This window comes from Mesoplodon bidens, assembly GCF_964165515.1.
Source record: "Mesoplodon bidens genome assembly, chromosome: X".
NCBI lineage: Eukaryota > Metazoa > Chordata > Mammalia > Artiodactyla > Ziphiidae > Mesoplodon > Mesoplodon bidens.
Window position 1 is genome coordinate 27,914,515 of NC_138163.1, and position 23,399 is coordinate 27,937,913.

General features: G+C 39.2%; 1 protein-coding gene across 1 annotated transcript in view; it reads right to left on the bottom strand.

Annotated features, from left to right (window-relative positions):
• Window positions 1–23,399, bottom strand: part of ARHGAP36 (Rho GTPase activating protein 36) — a gene marked incomplete at both ends in the record, with an annotated part of 162,961 nt that overhangs the window by 138,799 nt on the left and 763 nt on the right. The gene's annotated exons all lie outside the window — the stretch shown is intronic.

A 23,399-nucleotide genomic window follows, 5' to 3' on the forward strand; every position in this document is an offset into this window, starting at 1 on the left:
TAAAGCTTGTGTTTCCTTATTTATTTTCATTTTGGATGATGTGTCCATTGGTGAAAGTGGGGTGTTAAAGTCCCCTACTAAGACTGTGTCACTGTCGATTTCCCCTTTTATGGCTGTTAGCATTTGCCTTATGTATTGAGGTGCTACTACGTTGGGTGCATAAATATTTACAACTGTTGTATCTTCTTGGATTGATCCCTTGATCATTATGTAGTGTCCTTCTTTGTCTCTTGTAATAGTCTTTATTTTTTTTTTTTTTTTTTTTTTTTTTTTTTTGCGGTACGTGGGCCTCTCACCGCCACGGCCTCTCCCGTCGCGGAGCACAAGCTCCGGACGCGCAGGCCCAGCGGCCATGGCTCACGGTCCCAGCCGCTCCGCGGCACGTGGGATCCCCCCAGACCGGGGCACGAACCCGTGTCCGCCGCACTGGCAGGCGGACTCCCAACCACTGCGCCACCAGGGAAGCCCTAGTCTTCATTTTAAAGTCCATTTTGTCTGATATGAGAATCGCTACTCCAGCTTTCTTTTAATTTCCATTTGCATGGAATCTTTTTCCATCCCTTCACTTTCAGTCTGTATATGTCCCTACGTCTGAAGTGGGTCTCTTGTTGACAGCATATATACGGGTCTTGTTTTTGTATCCATTCAGCCAGTCTACGTCTTTCGGTTGGAGCATTTAATCCATTCACATTTAAGGTAGTTATCGATATGTATGTTCCTATTACCATTTTCTTAATTGTTTTGGGTTTGTTATTGTAGGTCTTTTCCTTCTCTTGTGTTTCCTGCCTAGAGAAGTTCCTTTAGCATTTGTTGTAAAGCTGGTTTGGTGGTGCTGAATTCTCTTAGGTTTTGCTTGTCTATAAAGGTTTTAATTTCACCATCAAATCTGAATGAGATCCTTGCTGGATAATGTTGGTTGTATGTTTTTCCCTTTCATCACTTTAAATATGTCCTGCCACTCCCTTCTGGCTTGCAGAGCTTCTACTGCGAGATCATCTGTTAACCTTATGGGGGTTCCCTTGTATGTTATTTGTCGTTTTTCCCTTGCTGCTTTTAATATTTTTTCTTTGCATTTAATTTTTGATAAATTAATATGTGTCTTGGTGTGTTTCTCCTTGGATTTATCCTGTATGGGACTCTCTGCACTTCCTGGACTTGATTGACTATTTCCTTACCCATATTAGGGAAGTTTTCAACTATAATGTCTTCAAATATTTTCTCAGTCCCTTTCTTTTTCTCTTCTTCTTCTGGGACCCCTATAATTCAAATGTTGGTGTGTTTAATGTTGTCTCAGAGGTCTCTGAGACTGTCCTCAATTCTTTTCACTCTTTTTTCTTTATTTGGCTCTGCGGTAGTTATTTCCACTACTTTACATTCCAGGTCACTTATCCGTTCTTCTGTCTCAGTTATTCAGCTGTTGATTCCTTCTAGAGAATTTTTAATTTCATTTATTGTGTTGTTCATCGTTGCTTGTTTCCTCTTTAGTTCTTCTAGGTCCTTCTTAAACGTTTCTTGTATTTTCCCCATTCCATTTCCAAGATTTTGGATCATCTTTACTATCAGTACTCTGAATTCTTTTTTCAGGTAGACTGCCTATTTCCTCTTCATTTGTTAGGTCTGGTGGCTTTTTACATTGCTCCTTCATCTGCTGTGTGTTTCTCTGTCTTCTCATTTTGCTAAACTTACTGTGTTTGCGGTCTCCTTTTCCCGGGCTGCAGGTTCATAGTTCCCGTTGTTTTTGGTGTCTGCCCCCCATGGCTAAGGTTGGTTCAGTGGGTTGTTTAGGCTTCCTGGTGGAGGGGACTAGTGCCTCTGTTCTGTTGGATGAGGCTGGATCTTGTCTTTCTGGTGGGCAGGATCGCATCTGGTGGTGTGTTTTGGGGTGTCTGAGACCTTATTATGATTTTTAGGCAGCCTCTCTGCTAATGGGTGGGGTTGTGTTCCTGTCTTGCTAGTTGTTTGGCCTAGGGTGTCCAGCACTGTAGCTTGTTGGTCGGTGAGTGGAGCTGTGTCTTAGCGTTGAGGTGGAGATCTCTGGGAGAGCTTTTGCCATTTGATATTACGTGGAGTGGAGCCGGGAGGTCTCTGGTGGACTAGTGTCCTGAACTTGGCTCTCCCACCTCAGAGGCACACCCAGCCGGAGCACCAAGACCCTGTCAGCCACACGGTTTCTCTGGAGGGATCGAATCAGCACATGTCCCGGGCGCTGGCTGCACCGTGGCCGTAGTGCAGCAGCACCGGATCTGTGTGTGGTCAGCTTGGCCGGCCCCCACCCCCTATTCATTACGTCTTGATGTCCACCAGGTGGCAGCAGAGAATGAGAGAAGCCCATAATCTCTGAGCAAAACTTCCTAAAGACTTTTTATTTATTTTTTAACATGTTTATTGGAGTATAATTGCTTTACAGTGTTGTGTTAGTTTCTGCTGTATAACAAAGTGAATCAGCTATGTGTATACATATATCCCCATATCCCCTCCATCTTGCTTCTCCCTCCTACCCTCCCTATCCCACCCCACTAAGGTGGTCACAAAGCATGGATCTGATCTCCTGCAGCGATGCAGCTGCTTCCCACTAGCTATTATTTTACATTTGAATTCTACGGGCGTTTCCTGGAGAACCACCCAAGACTTTTATGGGAGGAGAGATTTTGCTTTTTGTTTGTTTAAAGCCTGCCCCAAAGTACACTGCATGGACCGTCTTAGCCCATAAGTCAGGTTACAGCCCTGCACATTTTTTTCATTCATGTATTTCTACCTTCCCTCACCCTTCCTTTCAAGCATCTGGGCCAGGAGGCCTTTCTTTTAAGACAAAGTGTCCCCCTGACACACTTTCAAAAGGCTCTCTAAATCTTCTAAATCCCTTTGGCTTCGAGGCAGCCTCTCTGCCTGCATTTCCAATCTCTCCCTGTTTTCTCAGTCACTAGCTGGTACTTCCTGGAAGATGTCCCATTGAAGACATTTCTATGAGGTTGGGAGGGCAGAAGGGAGTATTAGCTATGGTTGGCTAGATTTACAAGGCGCCTTGACTCTGGAATCCTCAAAATTCTAGACTTTGGGCATTTTATCTTATACAGTAGAACATTATTGGAATAAAATGTTATCCGAAGATAAGGCAGATAATGAGTGAGGTTCAAAGTGGAGGGAGAGAATTAAGAAGAGAAGAGCTCTGAGGAAAAGAGGTGGATAGAGAGTGCATAATATACATCAGTTTCCACAATTGTAAAATGGGGAAAATAACAGTTGCTATCACATAAGGTTATCATAATGAATAAAAGAGTTATTCCTGTAAAAACACTTGTGAAACCACCTGGCATGTAGAAAGCGCTATCTTTCATTTATATAATTGTAGGACTACAATTATCTTATTATTACCAGTCCTTCGTCACACTGAAGCCCTCCAGAGTGGGTGCTTTAGGAGACTAACCCTTTCCTGGTTCTCATTCACTTCAGTGACTCCAGATTCTTACCACCCTGAATTCTTTCTGACACACCACAGGATCTGTGACATCCTCCTCTAAGATATGTCCTTGTTGATTAACCCCCACTTTTAGCTAAAATCAGTGAGCACCAAGGGGGTTGGTGATGAATCAGTAGAGAGGTATCTCAAAGAGCCAACATACGGCGTATTTGTGGGACCAGCACACTGGTGGATATCAGAGTGAACAATTTTTAGCACCAACAAGACAGCTAGGGCTTTCTCCCCAATTCGATTTCCCCTCTTCTTTCCTCACAGTAGCTCTAGCCATTGGACTCTGCAGTAGCCTCCCAAGCTGTCCTGAGTGATTATTTCCTCACCCAACTACACTATGTCATCATGCGCTGTTTTCTGTGATTCGATGGCTGTTTATTTCTAGGAGGATGGGAAACAAAATGTTTGAGGTCATATAGTGCAAACCATTATTTTATAGAAAAGGCTTCAACCCAGAGATGGGAGTGGAGTTGCTTAAAGTCAGAATGCTAGCATGTTTAGATCTTCCAAAAATTCTAGGCCCCTTGAGGGCAGGGACCATGACTTCTAATTGATTTCTATTTCTCTCTACATAGCATCTTACATGGTGGAAAGCTAATGATATTGTAAATATCAACTTGTCAAAGTCAGAAGACTTGGGCTGTGAGAAGACATCACTTACTAACTGCATAATCTAAGTTGAGTCAACACACTCCTTAGACTTTGTTTTTACCTCTGTGAAATGGAATTAATTGTCTCTGACTCTTCTTCACAGAACGTGGTAAGAACAAAGTGAGACAATGGGCAGAGAAGTTACTTATAATCTATAAAGTGTCAGCCAAAGTGAGGTACTTAATAGGTCTGAGCTAGGCATAAAGATAATACCAAATATATGGTCTCTAAATGAGTGGAAACCTTCTCCTGCCATAGGGCCACCAGCAGAGTAGCCAGGACTTCAGAAGGCAACGTGTCCAGAGTCTTGGATAACTGCATCTCCCTTTCCTATGTTGGGAAAGCTATACAAGAGCAGCACCCCACCCCTAGTTTTCCTGAGACACAGGACCTATTGTCCCAAACCTACCCTGACTTGCACTCGCATTGTCTGCAACCCCTTTCACCTTTTCAGCTTTCCAGGTTCTTTAAACCCTTCTCAGGGAGTGAGGTTATACGCTATGACCAAAATTCCTGGTCATAGTAGCCCCTCAGGAACTGGCCCCTCCCTACCTCTTCACTATTTACTAGCGTGCACTAAGGACAACTGCACTGCACAATTCTGGGCTGAGGGGCAGTGAGAACGATGATGGTTGCCATTATCCTTGTGGTCTAGGTGACTAGTGCCCTCTGGTGCACAACTCTAGGAACACAATGTGACTGGTGCCAGCTGCACGTACTCTCCATTCCCATCTCTATGCCCAACACAGGTTACTTCCTTTGCTTCGAATGTCCTATTCCTCTCCTCTCCACTCATTCAAACCCTCCCCATCCACTGAGGACCTGTTCGACTTCTAACTCCTCCATGAAGCTTTCTCTAGCTCAAGTTGACACCTTCCTTCCATGAACACCTGACATGTGGAAAGTGCTATCCTAATTTATATACAGATAGACCTAGGACATACTGCAGGTTCAGTTCCAGACCACCGCAATACAGTGAATATTGCAATAAAGGAAGTCACATGATTTTTTTGTTTCCCAGTACATATAAAAATTATGTTCACACTAGATTGTAGCCTATTAAGTTTGCAATATGCATATTCGTCTAAAAAAACTACATACCTTAATTTTAAAATTTTTTATTGCTAAAAAATTCCAAAACAATTACAATAGTAACATCAAACATCACAGATCACCATAACAAATAAAATAATAATGAAAATGTTTGAAATATTGCAAGAATTACCAAAATGTGACACAGACATATGAAATGAGCAAATGCTGTCGGAAAACTGGTGCCAACAGAGTTGCTCAATGCAATAGCTGTGAAGCACAATAAAGCGAACCGTGATAAAATTAGGTATGCCTGCAATTGTAGTACTACACTTATCTTACTATTACCAGTCCTTGGTCACAGTGAAGTCCTCCAGACAAAATGCTAAACCTTCCCTGGCTCTCAGTCACTTCAGTCTTAAGATTCTTATTTACTACCCACCCTTAAAGTTAGCATCCCACAATTTAACATGTTTAAATGTCCTCTAGTTTCTTCATGTGCTTTAGTCTTCTTAATTGTAAGTATTATAGGGCAGAGACCATGTCTTAAAGTCCTCCTAGTGTAGTGATTAATATAAATAGCATTACAGGAATAATAAGAGCTACTATTTATTGAGCACTTATGGTGCATCAGGCACATCAAATGACACATGTTTTAAATCAATATATGTCATTCAATCCTCATAGCAACCTCGCAAGGCAGGTACTATTATTCATTTTTCACAGACGAGAAAACTGAGGTTAAGAGAGGCAAGTTGACTTGCCCACACCTACAGCCACTCACTAGCAGCCTGTCTCCAGAGCTCACTCTAAACCATTATCTTATTGTTTCCCAAAATGTGGTCTGCATAAACCACCTGCATTAGAATCACTTAAGGTGCATATAACAAACAGTTGCACCCCATGTCAGCTGAGCTGAATCAGAATCTCTGAGGATAAGCTCCAGAAATATTTGAGATTTTATCCAGGTAATTGATATTAGATTAAGTTTGAGAACCAATGTACTATACTTAACATGTACATGCTAATTGACACAGAATCATGCATGTAAATGCATACCCATGCAGACATGTAAATAAACACATACCCATCAACACATAATATTTTATATCAGAGTGGTCCTGAGGGATCAGTGAGGGAAAGTATCCATTGAGCCTGCTTTTCCAGCCAAATCATCAGATTACAAATCCACATAATGAGTTTCACATTCCTGCCTCCATAGGAAAAATGGGTATAAAAATATCTTGGCCTTGCTGGATCTTGGCAGTGGAGGGTGGGTGGCTGGCTGGCTACCCAGACCCACAGCCCATCCTACCCACCACCCTCCCCCACCACACACAATGTCTAAGAATCTGTTCATTAGGTTATGCCATAAGCCAGTTTCAAAAGAAAGGGAAGGTGCAAAAGAGACACAGGTAGACCAAAATCTTTGCTTGGCTAAGTCTTAGCTGTGTGGACTTGAATAAGTTATTTAATCTCTCTCGATTCAGTTTTGTCATCTATAAAACTGAGATGATAATAACAACAGTAGCCATTTCACAATATAGTTATGAAGGTTAAATAACCTAGTACATTTAAAGAGCTTGGAGTCTAAGTGTTAGAAGAAGAGATTGACAAGTTGTACTCGATGTTAGTATAGTAGTATTGCTAGGTTTTGAGCTTAGCATCCAGACCCTGTTTCCAGCTGGATTACAAGTGGGTCTTTAGATGGAGGAGCCTGGAGAGTTTGTCAATGTGGCATGGAAGAATATGTTTCTGGATATGAAACTGGGATGGAAGAAAAAATAAAGATATTAGGAGGAGCTTCAAGATGGTGGAAGAGTAAGACACGATCACCTTCCTCCCCACAGATACATCAGAAATACATCTGCATGTGGACCAACTCCTACAGAACACCTACTGAACGCTGGCAGAAGAAACATTTAAGAAGGACCTAGAAGAACTAAAGAGCAAACAAACAGTGATGAACAACACAATAAATGAAATAAAAAATTCTCTAGAAGGAATCAATAGCAGAATAACTGAGGAAGAAGAACAGATAGGTGACCTGGAAGATAAAATAGTGGAAATAACTACTGCAGAGCAAAACAAAGAAAAAAGCATGAAAAGAATTGAAGACAGTCTCAGAGACCGCTGGGACAACATTAAATGCACCAACATTTGAAATACAGGGGTCCCAGAAGAAGAGCAGAAAAAGAAAGGGACTGAGAAAATATTTGAAGAGACTATAGTTGAAAACTTCCCTAATATGGGAAAGGAAATAGTTAATCAAGTCCAGGAAGCACAGAGGGTCCCATACAGGATAAATCCATGGAGAAACACACCAAGACACATGTTAATCAAACTATCAAAAATTAAATACAAAGAACAGATATTAAAAGCAGCAAGGGAAAAACAACAAATAGCACACAAGGGAATCCCCATAAGGTTAACAGCTGATCTTGCAGCAGAAACTCTGAAAGCCAGAAGGGACTGGCAGCACATATATAAAGTGATGAAGGAGAAAAACCTTCAACCAAGATTACTCTACCCAGCAAGGATCTCATTCAGATTTGAAAGAGAAATTAAAGGCTTTACAGACAAGCAAAAGCTAAGAGAATTCAGCACCACCAATCCAGCTTTACAATAAGTGCTGAAGGAACTTCTCTAGGCAGGAAACACAAGACAAGGAAAAGACCTACAATAATAAACCCAAAACAATTAATAAAATGGTAACAGGAACATACATACTGATAATTACCTTAAATGAAAATGGATTAAATGCTACAACCAAAAGACATAGACTGGTTGAATGGATCCCAAAACCAGACTGTATATATGCCGTCTACAAGAGACCCACTTCAGACCTAGGGACACATACAGACTGAAAGTGAGGGGATACAAAAAGATATTCCATGCAAATGGAAATCAGAAGAAAGCTGGAGTAGCAATTCTCATGTCAGACAAAATAGACTTTAAAACAAAGACTATTACAAGAGACAAAGAAGGACACTACATAATGATCAAGGGATCACCCCAAGAAGAAGATATAACAATTTTAAAAATTTATGCACCCAACATAGAAACAACTCAATACATACAGCAAACACTAACAGCCATAAAAGGGGAAATCGACAGGAACACAATAATAGTAGGGGACTTTCACACTCCACTTTCACCAATAGACAGATCATCCAAAATGAAAATAAATAAGGAAACACAAGCTTTGAATGATACATTAAACAAGATGGACTTTATTGATATTTATAGGACATTCCATCCAAAAAGAACAGAATACACATTCTTCTCTAGTGCTCATGGAACATCCTCCAGGATAGATCATATCTTGGGTCACAAATCAAGCCTTGGTAAATTTAAGAAAACTGAAATTGTATCAAGTATCTTTTCCGACCACAATGCTATGAGACTAGATATCAATTACAGAAAAAATCTGTAAGAAATAAAAACACATGGAGGCTAAGCAACACACTACTTAATAACCAAGAGATCACTGAAGAAATCAAAGAAGAAATAAAAAAATACCTAGAAACAAATGACAATGAAAACACAATGACCCAAAACCTATGGGATGCAGCAAAAGCAGTTCTAAGAGGGAAGTTTATAGCAATACAATCCTACCTTAAGAAACAAGAAACATCTCAAACAAACAACCTAAACTTACACCTAAAGCAATTAGAGAAAGAAGAACAGAAAAACCCCAAAGTTAGCAAAAGCAAAGAAATCATAAAGATCAGATCAGAAATAAATGAAAAAGAAATGAAGGAAATGATAGCAAAGATCAATAAAACTAAAAGCTGGTTCTTTGAGAAGATAAACAAAATTGATAAACCATTAGCCAGACTCATCAAGAAAAAAAGGCAGAAGACTCCACTCAATAGAATTAGAAATGAAAAAGGAGAAGTAACAACTGACACTGCAGAAGTACAAAGGATCATGAGAGACTACTACAAGCAACTCTATGCCAATAAAATGGACAACATGGAAGAAATGGACAAATTCTTAAGAATGCACAACCTTCCGAGACTGAACCAGGAAGAAATAGAAAATATGAACAGACCAATCACAAGCACTGAAATTGAAACTGTGATTAAAAATCTTGCAATAAACAAAAGCCCAGGACCAGATGGCTTCACAGGCGAATTCTATCAAACATTTAGAGAAGAGACAACACCTATGCTTCGCAACCTCTTCCAAAGTACAGCAGAGGGAGGAGCACTACCCAACTCATTCTACGAGGCTGCCATCACTCTGATACCAAAACCAGACAAAGATGTCACAGAGAAAGAAAACAAGAGGCCACTATCACTGATGAACATATATGCAAAAATCCTCAACAAAATACTAGCAAACAGAAGCCAACAGCACATTAAAAGGATCATACACCATGATCAAGTGTGGTTTATCCCAGGAATGCAAGGATTCTTCAATATACGCAAATCCACCAACGTGATACACCATATTAACAAACTGAAGGAGAAAAAACATATGATCATCTCAATAGATGCAGAGAAAGCTTTTGACAAAATTCAACACCCATGTATGATAAAAACCCTCCAGAAAGTAGGCACACAGGGAACTTACCTCAACATAATAAAGGCCATATATGACAAACCCACATACATCCTCCTCCTCAATGGTGAAAAATTGAAACCATTTCCACTAAGATCAGGAACAAGACAAGGTTGCCCACTCTCACCACTATTATTCGACATACTTTTGGAAGCTTTAGTCACAGCAATCAGAGAAGAAAAATAAATAAAAGGAATCCAAATCGGAAAAGAAGAAGTAAAGCTGTCACTGTTTGCAGATGACATGATACTATACATAGAGAATCCTAAAGATGCTACCAGAAAACTACTAGAGCTAATCAATGAATTTGGTAAAGTCACAGGATACAAAATTAATGCACAGAAATCTCTTGCATTCCTATACACTAATGATGAAAAATCTGAAAGTGAAATTAAGAAAACACTCCTGTTTACCTTCGCAACAAAAAGAATAAAATATCTAGGAATAAACCTACATAAGGAGACAAAAGACCTGTATGCAGAAAATTATAAGACACTGATGAAAGAAATTAAAGATGATACAAATAGATGGAGAGATATACCATGTTCTTGGATTGGCAGAATCAACATTGTGAGAATGACTCTACTGCCCAAAGCAATCTACCGATTCAATGCAATCCCTATCAAACTACCAATGGCATTTTTCACAGAACTAGACCAAAAAATTTCACAATTTGGATGGAAACACAAAAGACCCCGAATAGCCAAAGCAATCTTGAGAAAGAAAAACGGAGCTGGAGGAATCAGGCTCCCTGACATCAGACTATACTACAAAGCTACAGTAATCAAGACAGTATGGCAGTGGCACAAAAACAGAAATATAGATCAATGGAACAGGATAGAAAGCCCAGAGATAAACCAATGCACATATGGTCAACTTATCTTTGATAAAGGAGGCAAGAATATACAGTGGAGAAAAGACTGCCTCTTCAATAAGTGGTGCTGAGAAAACTGGACAGCTACATATAAAAGAATGAAATTAGAACACTCCCTAACACCATACACAAAAATAAACTCAAAATGGATTAAAGACCTAAATGTAAGGCCAGACACCCTAAAACCCTTAGAGGAAAACACAGGCAGAACACTCTATGACATAAATCACAGCAAGATTCTTTTTGACCCACCTCCTAGAGAAATGGAATTACAAACAAAAATAAACAAATGGGACCTAATGAAACTTAAAAGCTTTTGCACAGCAAAGAAAACCATAAACAAGACGAAAAGACAACCATCAGAATGGGAGAAAATATTTGCAAATGAAGCAACTGACAAAGGATTAATCTCCAAAACATACAAGCAACTCAGGCAGCTCAATGTCAAACAAACAAACAACCCAATCCAAAAATGGGCAGAAGACCTAAATAGACATTTCTCCAAAGAAGATATACAGATTGCCAACAAACACATGAAAGAATGCTCAATATCATTATTCATTAGAGAAATGCAAATCAAAACTACAGTGAGATATCATCTCACACCAGTCAGAATGGCCATCATCCAAAAATCTACAAACAATAAATGCTGGAGAGGGTGTGGAGAAAAGGGAACCCTCTTGCACTGTTGGTGGGAATGTAAAGTGATACAGCCACTATGGAGAACAGTATGGAGGTTCCTTAAAAAACTAAAAATAGAACTACCATACGACCCAGCAATCCCACTACTGGGCATGTACCCTGAGAAAACCATAATTCAAAAAGAGTCATGTACCAAAATATTCACTGCAGCTCTATTTACAATAGCCAGGACATGGAAGCAACCTAAGTGTCCATCAACAGATGAATGGATAAAGAAGATGTGGCACATATATACAATGGATATTACTCAGCCATAAAAAGGAACGAAACTGAGTTATTTGTAGTGAAGTGGATGGACCTAGAGACTGTCCTACAGAGTGAAGTAAGTCAGAAAGAGAAAAACAAATACCATATGCTAACACATATATATGGAATGTAAAAAAAAAAAGAAAAAAAAATTGTCAGAAGAACCTAGGGGCAAGCCGGGAATAACGATGCAGACCTACTAGAGAATGGACTTGAGGATATGGGGAGGGGGAGGGATAAGCTGGAACAAAGTGAGAGAGTGGCATGGACATATATACACTACCAAATGTTAAATAGATAGCTAGTGGGAAGCAGATGCATAGCACATGGAGATCAGCTCGGTGCTTTGTAACCACCTAGAGGGGTGGGATAGGGAGTGTGGGAGGGAGGGAGATGCAAGAGGGAAGAGATATGGGGACATATGTATATGTATAACTGATTCACTTTGTTATAAAGCAGAAACTAACACAGCGTTGTAAAACTATTATATTTCAATAAAGATGTTAAAAAAATAAAATTAAATTAAAAAAATAAAGATATTATTTTGCTTACCACTTCCTCTCCTGTCATAATAAGTTATTATTATTTATTTTATGATATGTAGATTTGATGCCAAAAATAATTCAGTGTCCTGACAGCTGAATTTGTCACTTTCAAGTTAAGCCTCATATATACAAGCCAGGGTGGCATATAGAGTAGTCAGGAAAGGAACAAGGGACTCTCGTTTGTGTGAGGTCTACCTAATTGTCAACTTTACCCACTTATAAATTATGAGAGTGGCACATACTATATTAGGTCTAAGTATGGACACTGTTCCCGGTTATTACATTCAGTTTCTCTGGTCTAGGCAAATACTTTGTAAAGGTGTTTCATATTTTCTATTGAATTTGTTTCTAAGAAAAATTTCATCTTATTTCTATTATAGATCCCAGTTAATTAAAGATGTATATTGTAAGCTCTAGGAAACCACTGAATTTTAAAAAAGAGGCACAAATTAAAAGCCAATAGTAGAGGTAAAATGGAATAAAAATGCTCAATTTTTAAAAAGTGTAAAAATTTTAAAGTCAAAGAAGAAATGGAATAAATAGAAAACAGCTAGCATGATGGTACATTTCAAGCAAACTATATCAATAATTACAATAAGTGCAAGTTGTCTAAATATACCACTTAAAAGACATAGATTTTTCACATAGAATAAAAAAGCAAGACACAATTATGTCCTCTACAAGAAACCTACTTTTAAATTAAAAGACCCATATAGGGTAAAAGTAAAGGAAGAAAAACACCAGTGTTTTCATTCCCTGGCCTTGGCAGATGTTGCTCGGTGCTGGATATAGTGAGGAAGGTGACATCAGAACAAGACAGCAAGGAGAAAAGAATTCCTCATACAAAACCCTTAGAGTTTGACATTTTCTGAAATTCAGAATTTGGGGTATTTTGGACAGGCAATATGGTGAATATATGGTATATTATATAACACCCCTGGGGGGTGTTACAAACACATTAGTGTTTCATAGTGAAATGGATAGTCACATAAACAGGTTAAATAAAGATTATACATAGCCTCATATCATTTCAGGTCAAGTTTTGCTGCCTATGAGTTTTGCTGGCAAACTTATGAAAACTTATGGTTTTTAGAGATTACTGAATTTTGGAATTATAGATAATGGATCATGGTCCATGTTCAGGTCAGTCAAGGAGGAGCACAAAGAAAAGTAGTGAGACCCACAAATGTGGCCACGCTGAAGTCTCCTTGGTTTTGGGATACAGGTCCATTCTTCACTTTTTCCAGCCAGAGACAGCACTTGTCCTCCAGCCTGAAGCCCCCGAAGTGCACAGTACTTTGAGTGTAGGGTTTTGGTTCACTTAAGGCAAAGTTATGCCCACTATACATGCAGAGAACATGACCTTAGGCTAGAAGCACAGCGTACATTATGGCCAAGTGCTGACCATGGCTGGCATCAGGAACAACTAGAACAGATCAGCTCTGATGTGCTCTTTTAATATACTGAATTCATGCACAAGATTTTATCTGGAGAAAGGGTACTAAACTATAGCCAAAAAATGTGTCGACCATAGCACTGAAAAGTACATTGGATTGTTTCATTGAAATTTGCTAAGAGAGTAGAACTTAAATATTCTCAGTACAGAAAGAAAGAGAGGGAGAGAAAGAGAGAGAGGGAGGGAGGGAGGGAGGGAAGAAGGAAGGAAGGAAGGAAATATGTGAGGTGACTGATATGTTAACTCATATATCTAACCATCATGTTGTACACTTTAAATATCTTACAATTTTATGTCAATTATACTTCAATAAAGCTGGAAAATAAAAAAAAAGAAAAGTAGCTTAATTTTATTCTATTGGAGTTTGTAGATGTGTAGATTCATGTATTTCATCATATTAGGGAAGTTTTTGGCCATTATTGCCTCTAATATTCTTTCTACCCCTTCCTCTCTTCTCTCCTAGGACTCCCATTGTGATTGTGTTGGTCTTGATGCTGTCCCATAGGTCCAGTAGGAGCTTACTCAGCCACATCGAAGGCAGAAATATAATTAATTCCTCTTGACCTCAGCATATAAACTTCCTAGGGGAATATGTGGATATCTGATATAATGTAGATAAGCCAAGTCATAAGCTGACTGTGGAAATGATGGAAAGTTGGCAGTAAACTTCATAGAAATACAGTTGGCAGGGCTGGTCCTTAGATATAGACAAAAATATGGAGGCCTACTTCAGCGACCATCAACCTTTTTTCCACTCTTACATTCGTCACATGCATAATACACCATCAGTAATTCTCATTTTATACTTAGTGATTCCCACGGACGGGGTGCCCTACAGCGCATCTACCTCATGGAGCTTATGGTATGCCCCCTTCTGTGCACTCTCAATCCCTCACAGGTTTAAATCACTGTAATGAATGGCATAGTGGAAGCCTCACATATTTCTACCACTAAATCCTTCCCAACATCAGCCTGCAGCAAAGTCCACAATGTCCATCAAAAGTCATTCTTGAAGGCTGAGGTATTCTGAGGCAGCATGATAAACCAGGAAAAACTTCAGCTGCGGGTTGGACATATTTAGGTTCTAATCTCACCTCTGCCAGTTATTAGCTGTGTGACTTTGAGAAAAATCACTTAACCTCTCTGAACGTATTTCCTCAACTGTAAAAGGGGGAAAATAATAATACGAACAACTCTGCAGAGCTGTGAGAATTAAATGAAATGAAGTTTATAAAGTCAAGGGGTGAAGGTGAGATGCAAATCTTACAAACTTAATAGAGGCCAAGTAGTGGCATGCGAGGAGCATAGCATGGAGTAAGGTAAAACTGGATTCGAAACCTGGCTCTGCGTTTACCAGCTGTGTGACCCTGTTAGTCTCTTAATTAGCTTAACTGGTTTCCTCATCTGTATAATGGTGATAAGAACACTTATCATAAAGGACAGTCATTAAGATTTAATGGGAGAATGTAAGTGAAAAAAACATGTGTGCATGCTTTCCACAGATATTTTTTGAGCATATGGGAGTATGATGGAGATCAGTGTAGTGTGGGGAAAGGTGGGGGAATACTTTAGAAAGAGTGCTCAGGAAAGCCCATTACTGGCACTGAGAAGGTGATGGAAGAACTTAGCAAATGGGAGTTTCCATCCTTCGCAAATTTTTAAAACTTGCACTACTTCCACCCAGACAACTTTTAAAAGGTTCTCTCCTTCAAAAAGCACATATCCACTTCCCTGGGGTACAGCTTCCTGTTGACCAGTTTCTTCCTTTCACCTCAGTCTCATGTGTTGCCCCTCCAAAGCATAAAACTCTGAGACAGCAAGGACACTGCTGGTCCTGATTCAGTAATCAGCCTCTTTCCATGTTTCCTTCCTTGAATCATGCCTGCTATTTTGTTTGTAGGAGTCCTCTTCTTTTTTTTTAAACTTTTTAATGATAACTTTATTCAGATATAATTAACAAACCACTATCACTGACCACAGGCTGAAGAGCAGGTCTCTTAAGTCTGGTCAGAGACCAAGCTGCTAACACTGAATACAATGCCTGTGTTTAACCCTGGGCTCCAACCAAATACCTAACCTAAGACATAGCCTAAATCCCTAACTCTGGACTTGGAGACTTACCCTAATTTCAGATTGAAACCTTAACCACAGTCCCAGATAGGGACCTCAATTCTATCCATAAACTGAGCCTCTTTCTGGCCATACTCCAAAGCCTTAACTCTGATTAAATTGAGTCCCTAGATCTAGTCACATACTCACTGGCTATGTCTGGTCCAAGACTAAGTAGTGTAGTTATGACCAGTCCCAGAATGAGTCTCTAACCTTGATCTCCTATTAAACCCTAACTATGGCTACTGATAAGCCCTTAATTCATGATACAGAGATCCAACCTATGATCAGACATAGCCTCTAAACCTGTCCCAGGCTGAGTCTCAAGCTTGAGCTACAAACTGTGACCTAATTCTGGGATATACTTAATATCCTCCACTGACCACAAAATGAGTGCTCAGCATATGCACTGACCGAGCTCTAACCCTGACCACAAACTGAGGCTCTAACTCGGTCACAGCCTGAGATCTGATCTTGGAAACCTACCCAGCTACAATTTCCACCGACTTAGCACTAACCAGAAAATGACCCCAATATTGGCAACAGAATGACTACTAAACTTGGCCTCATACAGAAACAAAAACATGTACAGAGACTGAACTCTAAACTTGGCCAAACACTGTGCCTTAATCCTGGCCAAGAAGTGAAACCAAATCTTCTTCAAAGCTTGAGGATATAGTCCAACCACATCTTATGCCCTAATCCTGTTCACAGATAGAACCCTGAACACAGCCACAGCCTGAGACTTAACTCTTGTTCATAGCTCAAGTTCTAAACCTGGCCCGATACTGAGTTCATAAATCTGACCATGGAATAAGCCACTGAACCTGGGCCCCATCAATGGCCACTGATTTTGCCCCTAACTCTTATAGCCTCTAACTGCTTACACACTCAGTTTTCGGTCACAGACTGAATTCTTAACTCTCATCACAGACTGAGCCCATAATACTTAACCTCTAGCCTGAGTTTACACCCTGAAAATAAAACCTACGCTCCCAAAATGGCTAATGACTGATCCTGAATCTTTGGGGTAGACTGAACCTATCTCTGGCTAAATGCTAGCCCCAGACTGAATCCCAACTCTGACCACAGCTTTAACGTTAATCCTAGCCACAGACACAGCCAACACCAGAAACTGAACGGTTCACCAAAACTGGGCAAAGACTGAACCCAAACTTTGAATATGAATTAAGGACAAAACAAAACAAATACTTTTCTTAGTCTTTGCCGAAAACCTAACAAGAGATTAATTTTAACCCTGAGCACAGATACAACTCACCACGGCAAAGGGCGCACCATGGGAGCTCTATTGCTGGGTACATTCTGAGCACTGCCCTGGGACAAAGACTGTAAATCCTGCACATAATCTGAGACCCAAAGACTAAACCCTAAGTCTGGCTGAAGAATGATTCCTAACTCTACAAGGTTAAATCAAAACCCTCCTCATATTATTAGAACTAACAACAGGCTAAGATTGAGTACAAAACTTTGTCACAGACTGATTCTTAACCCCATAAACAAAGTTCACTATATTAGTGGCCACAAACTGAGTCCTAGCACTAGCTTGAGATTGAGCAGTCAGTCTGGCCACAATCCTAGCCCTCAACTGGGGAGAGATGTACCCATGACACTGGGCAGGGTAGGGGTGCTAAAAATTAGCACAGACTGAACTCTACTATTGATACCAGAATGCCTGCTACACTAGCCAGAGTCCAAGTCCCAAACTGACAACAGGACATGAACACTCTAAACTCAAACCCTGGCAACAGCCTTAGCACCAAACCCTGATTGCTGCCTGAGTCTCTAAATCTAAACACAAGCTGGATCCTATGTGTTGTCCGTTCTCACACTAACTTTATTTGTAGACTGACATATAACATTGGCAGCCAACCTGAGAAACATGTTTACACTCTTAGCCCTAAAACCTTCTTCATAGTAAGTCTTAACCTGGCCATTGGTCATCCTCAAACTCTGGTAAGAGGTTAATCAGATACAAAAATCAGTTGCATTTCTATATATTAACAACAAACTATCTGAAAATTAAATTAAGAAAACATCTCATTTACAATAGCATCAAAGCAACAAAATACGTAGGAATAAACTTAACCAAGGAGGTGAAAGACTTGTACACTGGAAACTATAAAATACTGATTAAAGAAATTAAAGCAGATGAATATAAATGGAAAGGCATCCCTCATTCATGGATTGTAGACTTAATAGTGTCAAAATGCCCATACTACCCAAAGTGGTCTACAGAGCCAATGCAATACCTATCAAGATCCCAATGGCATTTTATTTTTATTTTTGGCTGCACTGGGTCTTCGTTGCTGCGTGTGGGCTTTCTCTAGTTGCGGCGAGTGGGGGCTACTCTTCGTTGCGATGCACGGGCTTCTCACTGTGGTGGCTTCTCTTGTTGAGGAGCAAAGGCTCTAGGCACGCAGGCTTCTAGTTGCAGCATGCGGGCTCAGTAGTTGTGGCACGTGGGCTCTAGAGCATGCGGACTTCAGTAGTTGTGCTGCGTGGGCTCAGTAGTTGCAGCACGTGGGCTCTAGGGTGCACGGGCTTCAGTAGATGTGGTGCACCGGCTTAGTTGCTCCGTGGAATGTGGGATCTTCCTGGACCAGGGATCAAACCCGTGTCCCCTGCATTGGCAGGTGGATTCTTAACCACTGTGCCACCAGGGAAGTCCCCCAATGGCATTTTAAATGAAATGGCATTTTAAAGAAAAAACAATCATAAAATTCAGTTGGAACTGAATAGACAGTTTTCCGAAGAAGACATACAAATGGCCAACAGGTATATGAAAAGATGCTCAAGGTCATTAATCATCAGGAAAATGCAAATCAAAACCACGAGATATCGCCTCTCACCTGTCAGAATTGCTATTATCAAAAAGAACACAAATAACAAGTGCTAGGAAGGATGTGGTGAAAAGGGAACCTTTGTGCACCATTGGTAGGAATGTAAATTAGTGCAGCCACTATGGAAAACAGTCTGAAGGTTCCTCAAAAAATTAAAAATGGAACTATCATACTATCCAGCAATTCCACTCCTGGGTGTTTATCCAAAGAAAATGAAAAGACTAATTAAAAAATACACATGTGCCCCTATGTTCACTGCAGCATTATTTGCAATAGCCAAGATACGGAAGCAACCTAAGTGTTCATCGATAGGTGAATGTATATGTCCTACTGAGAAAAATAAAAAGCAAAAGACCAATGGAATCTAAAAAAAATAGGTGAATGTATAAAGAAGATGTGGTATATATTTATACAATGGAATATTACTCAGCCATAAAAGGGAACGAAATTTTGCCATTTGTCACAACATGGATGGACCTAGAGGGTATTATGCTAAGTGAAATAACTCAGGTAGAGAGAGACAAATACTGTATGATTTACCATACATGTGGAATCTAAACAAACAAAACAAATGAATGAACATAACAAAACAGAAACAGAGTTATAGATACAGACAACAAACAGGTAGTTGTCAGAGGGGAAAGAGATGCGAGGAGGAAAGAAATAGGTGAGGGAGATTAAGAGGTACAAACTTCCAGTTACAAAATAAATGAGTCACAGATTTGAAATGCACAGTGTGGGGAGTATAGTCAGTAACTATATAATATCTTCGTATGAGGACAGGTGGTAACTAGACTTCTCGTGGTGATCATTTTGAAATGTATAGAAATACAGAATTTGTGCTATATGTGCACCAGGAACTAACATAGCATTGTAGATCAATTATACTTCAAAAACAAACTCATAGAAAAAGAGATCTGATTTGTGGTTACCAAATGCAAGGGGTGGGGGGAGGCAGAAGGAATTGGATGAAGGTGGTCAAAAGGTACAAGCTATTAGTTATAAGATAAATAAGTACTAGGGATGCAATGTACAGCATGATCAATATAATTGACACTGCTGTATGCTATATATGAAAGGTGTTAAGACGGTAAATCCTCTCCCCTTTGGTAACCATAAGTTTGTTTTCTACATCTGTAAGTCTGTTTTTGTATATAGTTTTATTTGTATTATTTTTAGATTCCACATATAAGTGATATCAATGTGAGAGGGAGGGAGGGAGGAACAAATTAGGGGTATGGGATTAACAGATACAAACCGCTATATATAAAAGATAAGCAATAAGGATTTACTGTATAGCACAAGGAATTATATTTGATAACTTGTAATAGCCTATAATGCAGTATAATCTGAAAAAAATAACTGAATCACTTTGCTCTATACCTGAAACGAACACAATATTGTAAATCAAGGATACTCCAAGAAAGAAAGGAAGGAAGAAAGAAAAAGAAAATTACTTGTTTGCTTTAAGCAAGAGAGAGAGAGAGAGGAAGAAAAAGAGTACATCCTAATAGTTCTCCTCACAAGGAAAAAAAATTTGTTTTCTATTTCTTTAATTTTGTATCTGTATGAGATGATGGATGTTCACTAAACTTATTGTGGTCATCATTTCATGATGTATTTGAGTCAAATCATGATGTTATACACCTTAAGCTTATACACTGCTGTATGTCAATTATATCTCAATAAAACTGGAAAGAAAAAAAATCAGTTAAAAAAAAGTGTCAGTGAGGATGTGGAGAAATTGGAGCTCTTATACACTGTTGGTGGAAATAGAGAATGGTGCAGTCACTATGGAAAAATGTATGGAGCTTTCACCAAAAATTAAAAATAGGCATACCATTGACATATATATAGATATATGTGATATATTTATATTTATATACATAAAATATTATTCCGCCTTAAAAAGAAGGAAATCCTACCATTTGTGACAACATAGATAAACATAGAAGACATTATGCTAAGTGAAAAAGCCAAACACAGGTGGACAAATATTCATAATTCCACTTATATGAGGTAACTAAAATAGTCAAACTCATACAAGCAGAGAAAAGAATGGTGGTTGCCAGGGGCTGGGAAGAGGAGGAAATGGGGAGTTATTGCTCAGTGAGTATAAAGTTTTAGTTTTACAAGATGAATAAGTTCTAGACTTACAACAGAGTGCCTATCATTAAAAATACAGTACTGTGCACTTTAAAATATGTTAAGAGGATAGATTTCATGTTAAATGTTCTTACCACACACACACACACACACAGAAAATCCACAAAAGAACAGAAGGAAATTTTTGGAGGTGATGTATATGTTCAGTGCCTTGATTATGGTGATAGTGTCATGGGTATATGCATATGTCCAAACTCACCAAAATGTATATATTAAATATGTGGAATTTTTTGTATATCAATTATGTATAAATAAAGCTTTTTCAAAAGAAGTAGAAGGAACATTGGTCATGACTTCTGTCCCTTTAATCAGGAAAATAAATTTTTCCATAAGTCAAAGCATATTTCTTTTTGTGCCTCATTGATGAAAAAGCACCTGAGAAAAGTAGTGTTAGTTTCTTTTGTGTGTGTGTGTTAGCTTTTAGAGTCTATATTTTGAGGAAGGTAAGGAAAAGGGGTACTTTAAAGGTTTTGGGTTAACCAATCAACAGAACTTGCCACAGCAGGAGCTCAATAAAATTAATATCATTATTAAAGAACTTATCTAAGAATGTTTGACAAATTAATCTCCTAACACACAATCCAGCTACTAATAATGATAAGCTTCTTTCAAGTGTCTAAATAAACAAAAATAAGTGTATTGTGTATGGAACAATACTGGAATTATATAAACCAGAATGTTAATAGAAAATCAAAAGCTTAATCAGATAGCACCAACACCAGCACTCACTGAACAGAAACTCTATACAAAGTCAAAATGGGACAACTACCAGCAGAATCAACTGTGACACAGGCCAAGGTGAAATGTTAACACAGGTCGCTGACTGAACCAGGCTCTGGATACAGAATGAGGTACAACACTGGCCACTGTGACTTAGCTCCACAGACCATTCCAATATGGGCAAAGACAGAACCCTGACACTGGCTAAAGAGAAACCACAGCTTGGAAGTACTTTGGGCAAATATGCATCCCAAATTCTGTTCATATTCATAGTTAAAATCCTGGCCACAAACTATACTCTAACATTGTCCATAGATGAAATGCTAACTTTGGTCTGAGACAAAACTAGGGCATATGATAGGTAATATCCTAACATGGCAACAAACTGAATATTAAACTTAGACACTGACTGTGCATTAACAATGGCCACAGACTGAGCCCTAACACTGGACAAAAAATAAACTCTAACCATGAACAATAATTGAAACTTTACCTGATGAAAGACTGAACATAAATCCTGTTCAAATTCTTATTTAGCCTTTCCCCAGGCAACACAATCAGCATGAACTGTAAACCCCGACAGAGCTATGATATTGGCCTTTACTGATTCCCAAACCTAGAAATGAAAGTGATTCCAACACTGACCAAAAACTAAAGTCAAACCTTGAGCTGAGCCCTAACCCTGGATGTGGTCTAAGGCTGGTCCACAGACTGAGCCCCAACACTGACCTTAGAATACGTCCTCTCTTATATAAACTAAATCCTAATACTGGCTAAAATTTGAACCCAAATCTTGTACACTGACTTCACAATGAGTATAACCCAGGCTACACTGGACTAAAGGCAGCTTCAGAATGAGCTTTCACGCTGGTCAGAAATATGCTCTGATCTTTGTCACAGAGAGAACCATGGCTATAACACTGGGGCCTAACACTGATAACAGGCTGGACCTAAACTTGGTTCCATAGTCCTCTAACCATGGATCCACACTGACTTGTAAAGATAGCAACAGATCGACTAAGCCTTCATCTAAGTCGAAGACTGAAGCCAAACACATTCCACATTATAAACCTGAACTCTGCCCATGACTTCAGCTGTACACTGGCTCTTCAGCCTTAACCTTGGCCTACCAATTGATCTATAAATCCAGCCAGACTGATTTACCCTGGGTCTCTATTTCACAAATTCATCTTATACTCAAGCATTTTTTCCTGGATGTATTTTCAAGCATACTTTCTACCACTAATACATCAAGCGTCTCACCTTTGTATGTGTAAATACACATACACACACATTCCAATAAGCCTTGTAGAAATATTAAGTGTCACTGCTATGTATTTTTTTTCTTTTTCTTTTTTTTTCTTTTGGCCACACTGCATGGCTTGTGGGATCTTATTTCCCCAACCAGGGATCAAACCTGGGGTCCCAGCAGCAAAAGCACAGAAGCACGGAGTCCTAACTACTGGACTGCCAGGGGACTCCACTGCTATGTATTTTAATTATTAATTATTTATTGATAGTTTCCCCCATTAGAATATAAGCTCCAAAGGAAAGGGATATGGTCTGGGCTTTTTTTTTTTTTTCCCAACTCCTCTATTCCCAACCTCTAGAATTGTGCCTGGAATGTTGTAGGTACTCAACAAATATTTGTTGAATGGATGAATGAGTAGTTCCTTGTTACTCTTCTGTCCTCTTATTTGACCTCTCTGCACAATATTCCAGTGATTCTACTTTGTTTTCTGTTGCTTCATCTATCAGGCCATTCCTTCTCAGCTTCCTTTGAAGGCATGTTTTCCTCTACCTACTACTTGAATATGGTTATTTTCTAGGGTTCCATACTGAATCTTTGTCCTTCTAAAATTTACTATTCTAAACACTCTCTACATGAAATTTAGTTCATATTTACTTATTTAATTACTATTTATTATTGATGTCTCCCAAATGTTTAGTTCTAACCCAGACCTCTCTCCTGTGATTCAGACCTACATTTCCTTACAGC